The sequence below is a fragment of the Fukomys damarensis genome, unplaced genomic scaffold (genome assembly GCF_012274545.1).
Source record: "Fukomys damarensis isolate Sample0158 unplaced genomic scaffold, DMR_v1.0_HiC HiC_scaffold_20, whole genome shotgun sequence".
In the NCBI taxonomy this organism is placed as follows: domain Eukaryota; kingdom Metazoa; phylum Chordata; class Mammalia; order Rodentia; family Bathyergidae; genus Fukomys; species Fukomys damarensis.
Window position 1 is genome coordinate 9,420,391 of NW_022900932.1, and position 8,788 is coordinate 9,429,178.

Sequence of the window (8,788 nt, forward strand, 5' to 3'; positions counted from 1 at the left end):
TATATATATAAAATATATATATTCTTTTTTTAAATTAACTTTGCTAATGTTATTGGTGTCTTCACTGGATGTATTTGACTGCTGTGGACTTGAGTTGGGAGGAGAATGTCCCTCCCAGAACGTGACAGGGAAGAGGATGGGGTGAGAGACCTTGGTGTGACCACTTTGTCCCTTCTTGGGAGGCCAGGGTCCTCTCCCCTGCCTGGGAACATGCAAAGCCAGGGCGAGGGGGCAAATCTGGCTCGCTTCCGGAAACACCGACAAACCCAGCCCTGGCTTCCCTGAGCCTCCGCCCTGAGTCGCACGGACAGAGACAGATGGCAGGTGCAGGGATGAGGACACTGGCTCCAGACGGGAGTCGGAAGCCTCAGGACACGGAGGGCTTGCAGACCCCTGCCACACGCTGCCTGGAAGAGTCAGAGCCCAGCAGCCTTCACCTGAGCTCACCTGATTCCCGCCACCCAAGAGGCCACAGACGGGTGTCCTCATGAAGGAGAGGGACATCGGTAGAAGTGCTGGGTGACGGCTCCTCCCGGGCCCCCCTCGTCCTCTCCCTGCCCTCCTCCCCCCGCAAGCAGCCCAGGACGGCATCGCGTCCTCAGACCATTGAAACCACTAGTCCCCCAGGAGACCTGGCTGTGTGTGTGTGAGTGGTTGTCCCTTCTGTCCCCATCCGCTCCCTTCCTCCCCTCCTCTCCCCTCCCCGAGGCACAGAGAGATGGGCAGGATCCATATGCCCACCATGGAGACAGAGAAAAGAGAAAGTGTTTTATATACGGTACTTATTTAATATCCCTTTTTAATTAGAAATTAAAACAGTTAATTTAATTAAAGAGTAGGGTTTTTTCAGTATTCTTGGTTAATATTTAATTTCAACTATTTATGAAATGTATCTGTCCCTCTTTCTTGCTCTCTTATTTGTACTGGTTTTTGTGTATAAAATCCATATTTCCAATCTCTCTCTCCCTGCTTGGTGACAGTCACTGGCTTGTCCCGAACAGATATTTAATTTGCTAACACTTAGCTCTGCCTTCCCCATTCCCCTGGCTCCCACCACACATTCCTTTAAATAAGGTTTCAATATACATCTACATACTATATATATATATTTGGCAACTTGTGTTTGTGTGTATATATATATACATATATATATATGTTTATGTATATATGTGATTCTGATAAAATAGACGTTGCTATTCTGTTTTTTATATGTAAAAACAAAACAAGAAAAAATAGAGAATTCTACATACTAAATCTCTCTCCTTTTTTAATTTTAATATTTGTTATCATTTATTTATTGGTGCTACTGTTTATCCGTAATAATTGTGGGGGAAAAAGATTAACATCACGTCTTTTGTCTCTAGTGCAGTTTTTTCGGGATATTCCGTAGTACATATTTATTTTTAAACAACAACAAAGAAATACAGCTATATCTTAAAAGCATTTTGTATTAAAGAATTTAATTCTGATCTCAAAGCTCCTCTTGGTCTCCTTCTGCAGACTTCCTCTGCCCCTTCTCCTCTTCCTCCCTCGGGGAACCTGGCATTATCTGAGGTCTGGGAAGGGTCCTGGTTTGTGGGATATGGGGTGACCCACCTGGTGCTGGGGACCTGAGTCCTTCCGTTCTGGCTGCACTGGTTCTGGGGGAATCCCATCGCCCCCATGCCTTGCTGTGCAAGGTGGGCATTCTGGGAATGGATGGAGGGGGACATTGCCCCTTAGGCAGAGGCCAAGAGCCCTTGGAGTAGGTCAGGCTGGTCAAGGAAGGAACTGGGCATGTCCTATAGACTGGAGGGCTGTGTTCAGTTTTGTGGTCATCTTGTGGCAGCAGCTGGGAATGGGACAGGGACGCTGTTGGGGGAGCTGTGATTCCTGGATTAATTTAGTTTTGCAGAATGTGTGTTGGGTTCCCTGGGTGTCAGAAAGAGCCCCACGGCTCTGGTTGCTGGTGATGTACCCCTGCCCACTCTTGCTGCACAAAGCCATCTCTCCTGTGCTGGTCCCTGGAAGGTGGCACCTGTCTGCATCCTCAGTGTAGTTGAGCAGTTCTTCCACCCAGCCTCTCTCAGTGGCCTTCATTGCGGAGCACAGAAGGGTTTGGATAGATACTGGACTAGTGGGGACTTTTGTGCTGTGGCAGACTGGGGAGATGCCAGGAGGGTAACCGGGTGCTGTGGGTGATGGGGACAGACCTCTGGTCGTGCGGTAAGGACAGGTTCTGCCCTTGAGCTCCATCTGGCAAGCACCTCTCTCCCAGTCATTCCCCTCATGCCAGCCCCCACATGGCAGAACCTGAATCCACGTGCTGTCCTGGGGGGCGTGTCTTAGTTGCCTTCTCATCGCTGGGACCTCATGCCCGACACCCATAACTTAAAGGAGGAGAAGTTTCAGTCCATGGTTGGCTGGCTCTAAAGCTGAGCAGTGTAGCACAGGGGCCTGGCAGAGGCAGAAGGAAGTGGAAAGAGGTAAGGGAGGAGGAGGAAGATAGATCCTGCCAGGCCACGCCCCCAGTGACCCACCTCCTCTGACTGGGCTTCACCTTCCAACATCAGATTTAGCTATAAACTCACAGGAGACTCATCCACTAGTGATTATTATACCCTCACAGTCCAGTCACCTCCCCAAGCCCCATCGAGTGCATGAGGCTTTAGGGGGACATCTAGAGCGTATGCCACCTTCTAGCCCCTTCAAGGATGGGGCTGGCCAATAGAAATATGGTGTGGACCACGAACAGGATATATTTGTATGTCCTTTCAAAGTGCTGGGGATGGAACCCAGGACCTCCAACATGCTAAGCACAAGCTCCACCCCTGAGCCACAGCCACACCCCCAGGCCATCTATGCATCATTTAAAATTTCCTTAGGAGCAAGTAAAAAGCAGACACGTGCTAATAGTATATTTTATTTAACCCAACGTAACTAAAATAACATTTCAACATTTAGTCAATAAGAAAATTACTAAGGAGACGTTTACCTTTTTTTGGTGCTCAATTTTCAAATATGCTGTGAATTTTATACTTACAATGCCTCCCAAATGGTTATAGCTGCGTTTTAAGAGTATGATGTACACGTGGCTAGTGGTGATCATTTGGACTTTGCAGCTTTCAAATGAACCACACCTTTTGCCTGTCTCCCCTGCTGGACAGCACCCCGAGAAAAGATCTGTGTCTTTTGTTCACTATGTCTGCAGCTCCTAGAACAGTCTGAGTACAATACGTGTTCAGTAAACATTTGTTGGATGGCTCACATTGTCAGAACTGCAGCCTGGAGCTGAGATGGTACCAGATTTCTGCAGAGATGCCAGGAGGGTTGGTGGCCAGCATGCTGGACAGGTAGGACTTGAGCAAGGCCCTGCTATAATTCAATGCAGTTGTCTGGTGGGGGTGGAAAGCACAGGGTCCTTTTGCTGGCTCCTGGGAGACAGGGCTGGAGATGGGGCCCAGTATTTATTGTTGCTTGGCGGACAAAAAGCAGGAGTCCTGGGGAGGGTGAATAACTGGCCCAAAGTGACGCAAAACCAGAACATGGCCCAGCTGGAATTTAAACCAGCTTTCCTGACTCCAATTCGAGTGCTCTTTTCACCACACTCTAGCTGCCCCAGGCTAGGGCAGGACATTAACAAATAAGAATGAGTTGTCTAGACTGGGAGAAACAGGCCAAAGAAACTGGGACAGGGGAGGATGCCCAAGCCCAAGGCTGAAATCCGACTTCCCCACCCTGAGTAAGGCAAGGCAAGGCAAGGCAGGCGCTGCCTGGGCTGGTGGGGCTCAGCGAGGGCTGATCCGAATCCTAAGTTTGCAAGAGATTGCGACGTGTGGCCTCCGAGGACAGACAGTCTTGAAACAGACCACGGGGAAAAGGAGATGAAAATGTCGCACCCTAGTTGTATCGACTCACGTAGGTCCTCCATCCCAGGGCCTTCCTGAAGGTCTCTCAAAGCCTAGGGAAGCCCCGATCCAGGCCCACGGCCTACCCTGTTGTCAACCCTGCTCTCCCTGAGACCCTTTCTCTTTGTCCCAAGGATCTACCACTCTGCTCACAGCCCTCCAAGGCCTGTGGAGTCCTGGATTCTCCTGGGAGCCCCACCCCCGTGTGCCTCCCGCTCGCTGCTCCTTCTGTGCAGGGGGTTGGTTGGACCCATGCAGACCTTGGTCACTCTGCGTCCACAGCACAGGTTAGGACCACTGTGGGCCTGTGTGCCAATCTGGCTGCCAGTGCTTCTTTCCATCCCGCTCCCACACTTCATTCCTCTCGGTGCGAAGAGGAATCTGGCTTCCTCCTCTGCACCTGGGCTACACTTAGGACTTGCTTTGAAGAGAAAGTGGCAGAAGAGAGACTCTGGGAGCCTCAGGCCTTAAGAAGCATTGTAGCTTCTAGTTTTGCCCTCTTGACACCATGCTGTAAGGAAGTTTAACTACTTTGTGAGAGAGAGAGAGAGAGAGAGAGAGAGAGAGACTCAACAAGCCTCAAGCTGAGGTCCCAGACATGTGGTGGAGGTCACTAGATTCCTTGGTCCCCATTGAGCCACTCTAGCCAACAATAGGAAAGGTAGAGAGAAGCCACCTCTGCCTAGATTTACAGAGCTGTGAGAGAAGGTGTGGATGCTGTGGTTAAAACTCTGAGGCTTGGCTTGTTTGTTATGCAGCAGTAATAAACACTGAGCCGTCCAGTTAAGCAGCCACCTCCTGGGATGAGGACTTTTGTGCTCTCATCCACAGGCTGTGCAGATACGCATGAAGGCCTGAGGGGGTGGAGGGAAGTTCCAGGATGGAAGGATGTGTTTCTAAGAAGATTGGAGACCAGGGGTTTGCCGGGGGCCTCTGGTGGGAAGATTGGATGGGGCCAGGGCTGGCCCAGGCAGGGCAGAGCATCGTACAAACTGTAGAGTGAGGGAAGTGACTGCGTTCTGTGTACGGTTTTCCGAGAGTGAGCGAGGAGGGGTGAGGGCCGACAGGAAGAAGGGCCAGGGAGAGCGCTCCAGGGATTGGCTGTTCCTCCCTGTGCCCTCCCGCCACGGCCACTTACTGAAGCCCTGCCGCGCGTGCTGTGCCTTGGTATAGGATGCTCCCTCACACACGAGGTGGCTTTGGCACCTGCCACCTGGAGCCAGAGGACGGATGCGCTGACCCTTGCAAGGCCCTGCCGGGTGACTTAAGCGATCCCAGGATGTCATCCACCAGGATGTGGGGACAGAGGAAGGTAGGAAAGAGAATGGAAGATGGAAGGCAAGGGCAGGGCTTGGTGGAGTGTGTGCGGGGGTGAGAGGGGACAGAAGGGCAGCTCTGGAGGAGGAAAAGCGGCCGGAAGGGCTCCAGGAGGGGGTGCAGGTGAGCATGAGTCTGGGCCTCGTCTCCCTGGGGATGGGATGATGCAGGGTGGGATCCAAAAATATTGTAAAGGCTCTGGGGAGTTCATTGCTTGGTGAGGGGCATATAAGCTTGCCCCTGGGAAGTTCCCGGTGCCAGGCTGACGTGGCCTTGCCCTGAGCCCTCACAGAACTGTTACTTTGAGGGAGGAGGGAACCCGCCATCAGCCTCGGCCGTGCATGACGATGGATCCAGCTCTGGAAAGCATGCCCTTGCGTCACTTGGTGGTGGCTCCAGGCCGCATGGGGTCCTCCTCCATCTGTCCTGAGCCACGCATGGCTCCCTGGTCTGGGCTGGCATTTCTCCATACTTCCCCTGCCGTCCCTCACTCTGGCTCCAAATGGGGCAGATGCCAACATGTGCCCATCTCCTGGGGCTCCTCCTGTCCCCTCTGAGGCCTAAGAACCCCAATCACCAGGTCTTCAGACTTCCTGGGGAAGACTGTGCCTCCCTACCCTCCCTATTTTCAGCCTTCCTGGGACATGAAGTCCCCTGGGAGGCGGGGTGGTAGCCTGTGAGGCCCGCAGGGACCTCTCCTCAGATGCCTTGCCGGGGCCACTGCAGAATCCAATTTGGGCCACTGTAGGTCCTGCTGGGACTTCTGATGGGTCCAGGTTGGAACCTTGGCTCCACCCCTGGATTAACTACTTCTGGGCCCTCAACTTCTAGCCTCTAAAATGGATGCCGTAATGTTTGTATCCTCATGCTTGCGGGAGAGGTGGGTCAACCTGGAAAGTAGATGGGCCGGCAGTTCTTTCCTGTGGAAAGAATGTACAAGTGACCAGAAGTGGGACCCGAAGCTGATCTCCTTTTTCTGTCTCCCAAACCCAGAGGGGCTGTCCCGTCTGATGAGAGAGGCCCATGGCATCCAGTCTGGTGGGAGAGGCCTGTGTCCACCTGGCACACACGGCTGGGCTCTGGGCAAGAGTGCAGGCTGGCTTACTCCTAGATGAAAACCTGGCTGTTTGAAGATCTTTGGGGGCATCATGTGCCTGTGGGACCAAGGCTGGAAGGGTGCTTTCCGGAGATGTTGGGAAGGGCGCGGGCAGCAGGAAGATGTCTTCCAGGGTAGATATGCACGGCTGCCTGGCCCCTACTGCTGTTCCCTCTGTCCTCTCCTGTCAAGCTGGGCCATAGGGCCTGAGACCTTGAGGCTGGGCTGGCAGAAAGCCTGCCCCCCATCAGCCCCCCAGGCATCCTCTCCACCCCAGGGTACCTTATTCCACGTGAGCACATGGCTGCAAATGCTCCAGTGTGACAGGGGTCACCGGGCCCAGTCACGGGGCAGCTGCAGGGTTGGGTAAGGGACTTGGAGTGAGCCAGTCTGAGGCCCAGCCGGGGAGCCAGCTTCCCAGCGATCCCCCATGGGGCTGGGGGTGGGGACTGACCTGGCCGAGGTCCTGTGACCCCAAGCTGCCCCTGGGAGCTCAGACTGCTCTGCTATAAACACCTTCTGGCTATTAATAGCTCTCTATCTGGCAGCCCAGAACCAATAACTTCGGCTGGTCACTTCTGACTGCCTGGGTTCAAATCCCACTGCTACTTCTGGACCCCAGTTCCAAAATCCCCAAACACAGAGCCCCAACCTGACAGTGTCTAAACCCTATGTTAAGAGAACAGTTACCTTCCTAAATCTTGGCCACCATCTGTAGCACAGGCAGCTGGTATCTACCATCCTTCCCTTTGCTTCTGACGTTAGTAGTTTCCTGGCTCTTTGGCCTGGGGCAAGTTGCTTAACCTCTCTGGGCCTGTGGTCTTGATCTGTAATATGGGCACAGTATAACCCACCTCTCAGGTGTGATATGGGTAAAATTAGACAATGAACATAAATCAGTGTCGCTTAAGAGGGGGATCAGTAGAGCTGGGAGTGTAGCTCAGCGACAGTGCTTGCCTAGCACATGAGACCACAGGCTGAATTCCCAGCAGTACAAAGAAAAGTGTGTGTGTGTGTGTGTGTGTGTGTGTGTGTGCGCGCACGCGATCAATAAATGTAGCATTTGTTGAATGACTGAATGAGTGAAGATGGAGACTTTGGCTGGGACCAGGTTCTTGGTCCTCCCTGTGCTCCCTGGGTGGGGGCTGCTCAGTGCTCGCTCTTGGAGGCTGACCTATGGCGGACCAGAAATGACTCAGCATTCCAGATGTTTCCTTCCCTCCAAACGCAGGAGGAGAAACGAGAGTGACTTTTCTTCTCTTCCCAGGAGGTACCCTACACAGCCTCCTCTTCCATGTGGTCCGGCCTTGTCTGTCCCCCCAGGGCCTTCCTGGGACCGGGAGGGAACACCCCGCGTACCCCTTCCCCATTCATACCTGATCCCCTCTGGACACAGCAGCCATGTTGAACCCTAACATGGATGTATGTGGGGTGAGGGGGAGATGGGCAGAAGAGGCCAGGCAAGACCTCCCCATCCACCCTCCCATGACCTTGGCCTCTCAGGAAGTTTCCCCGAAGCCTGGCTGGGCTCGATGTCCTGGCTATCAGCAAGGGGCAGGGCAGCCATTCTCCCTTGCCCACTGTCAGCCCCTTTCCCAAGGCCTTTCCCTTCTGAGCCATATCCCTCCCCCTGGAGTTGGGGGGGTCCAGCTGTGTGACTGGAAAGCTGTGGTTGCCACAGCAGGGGGTTGGGGTCCCAGAGATGGTAGTTCTGCTCTGCCCCAGCCTGGATCAATCCTGCGGACCTGGGTCTGACCATTTCTCCTGCTGTCTGTTGGCTTCCCTGGCTCCAAGGTCTGAGGAGGGGGGCGGATCTGGAGATGGGTTTCGAGACATAGAGAAGAAAAACACAGATGCCCAATTAAAGTTTCCCTGTTTATCTGATTGTTACCAGGGGAGCTGGCCTTCCTCGGAGGTAGACTCTCAGGAGCTCGGATCTCCCTCCCTTCTTGCTGCCTTGTGGCGAGGTTCCCATTGCAGACACCGCACACTGCCCTGTTCTGGGGGTGCCCTTGGTTGGTCTGCAGCAGACCTGACCCACATCGGGAACTCCAGGAGAGAGCCTCTCTCAGACTGGCAGTGACCCCTTCCCCTTTTGCCACCCCAAGACCTGGGTGCTAATCCCCAAGACTGACCCTGGCCGTGAGCCAGCAGTGGCTGTCAGCACTGTGCCCTGGGGAGCCCAGGGGAGCCCATGGCCAGTAAGCACTGCCTGCCTTTCCCGATGGCACCGTGTAGGTCCCCATGCCTCTTTCTACGGCAGCCAGAATCTCACAGTGGAAATGCGTCCCGAGGAGCCGAGGCCCCTGAGCTCCACTGGGCCTCTGCCCTGGCCAGCTGTGACTTCAGGCCCTATTCTGGGCTCAGTGTCCCCATCTGTGCAGTGGCATCCTCCCTGGCTGCTGACCGTGGGCAGAGATGTCTACTGCACGCCGTGGTGCTCTGTGGGCCACGAGGCCAGCAGCGTGCACCTGGCGCTGCTCATCCT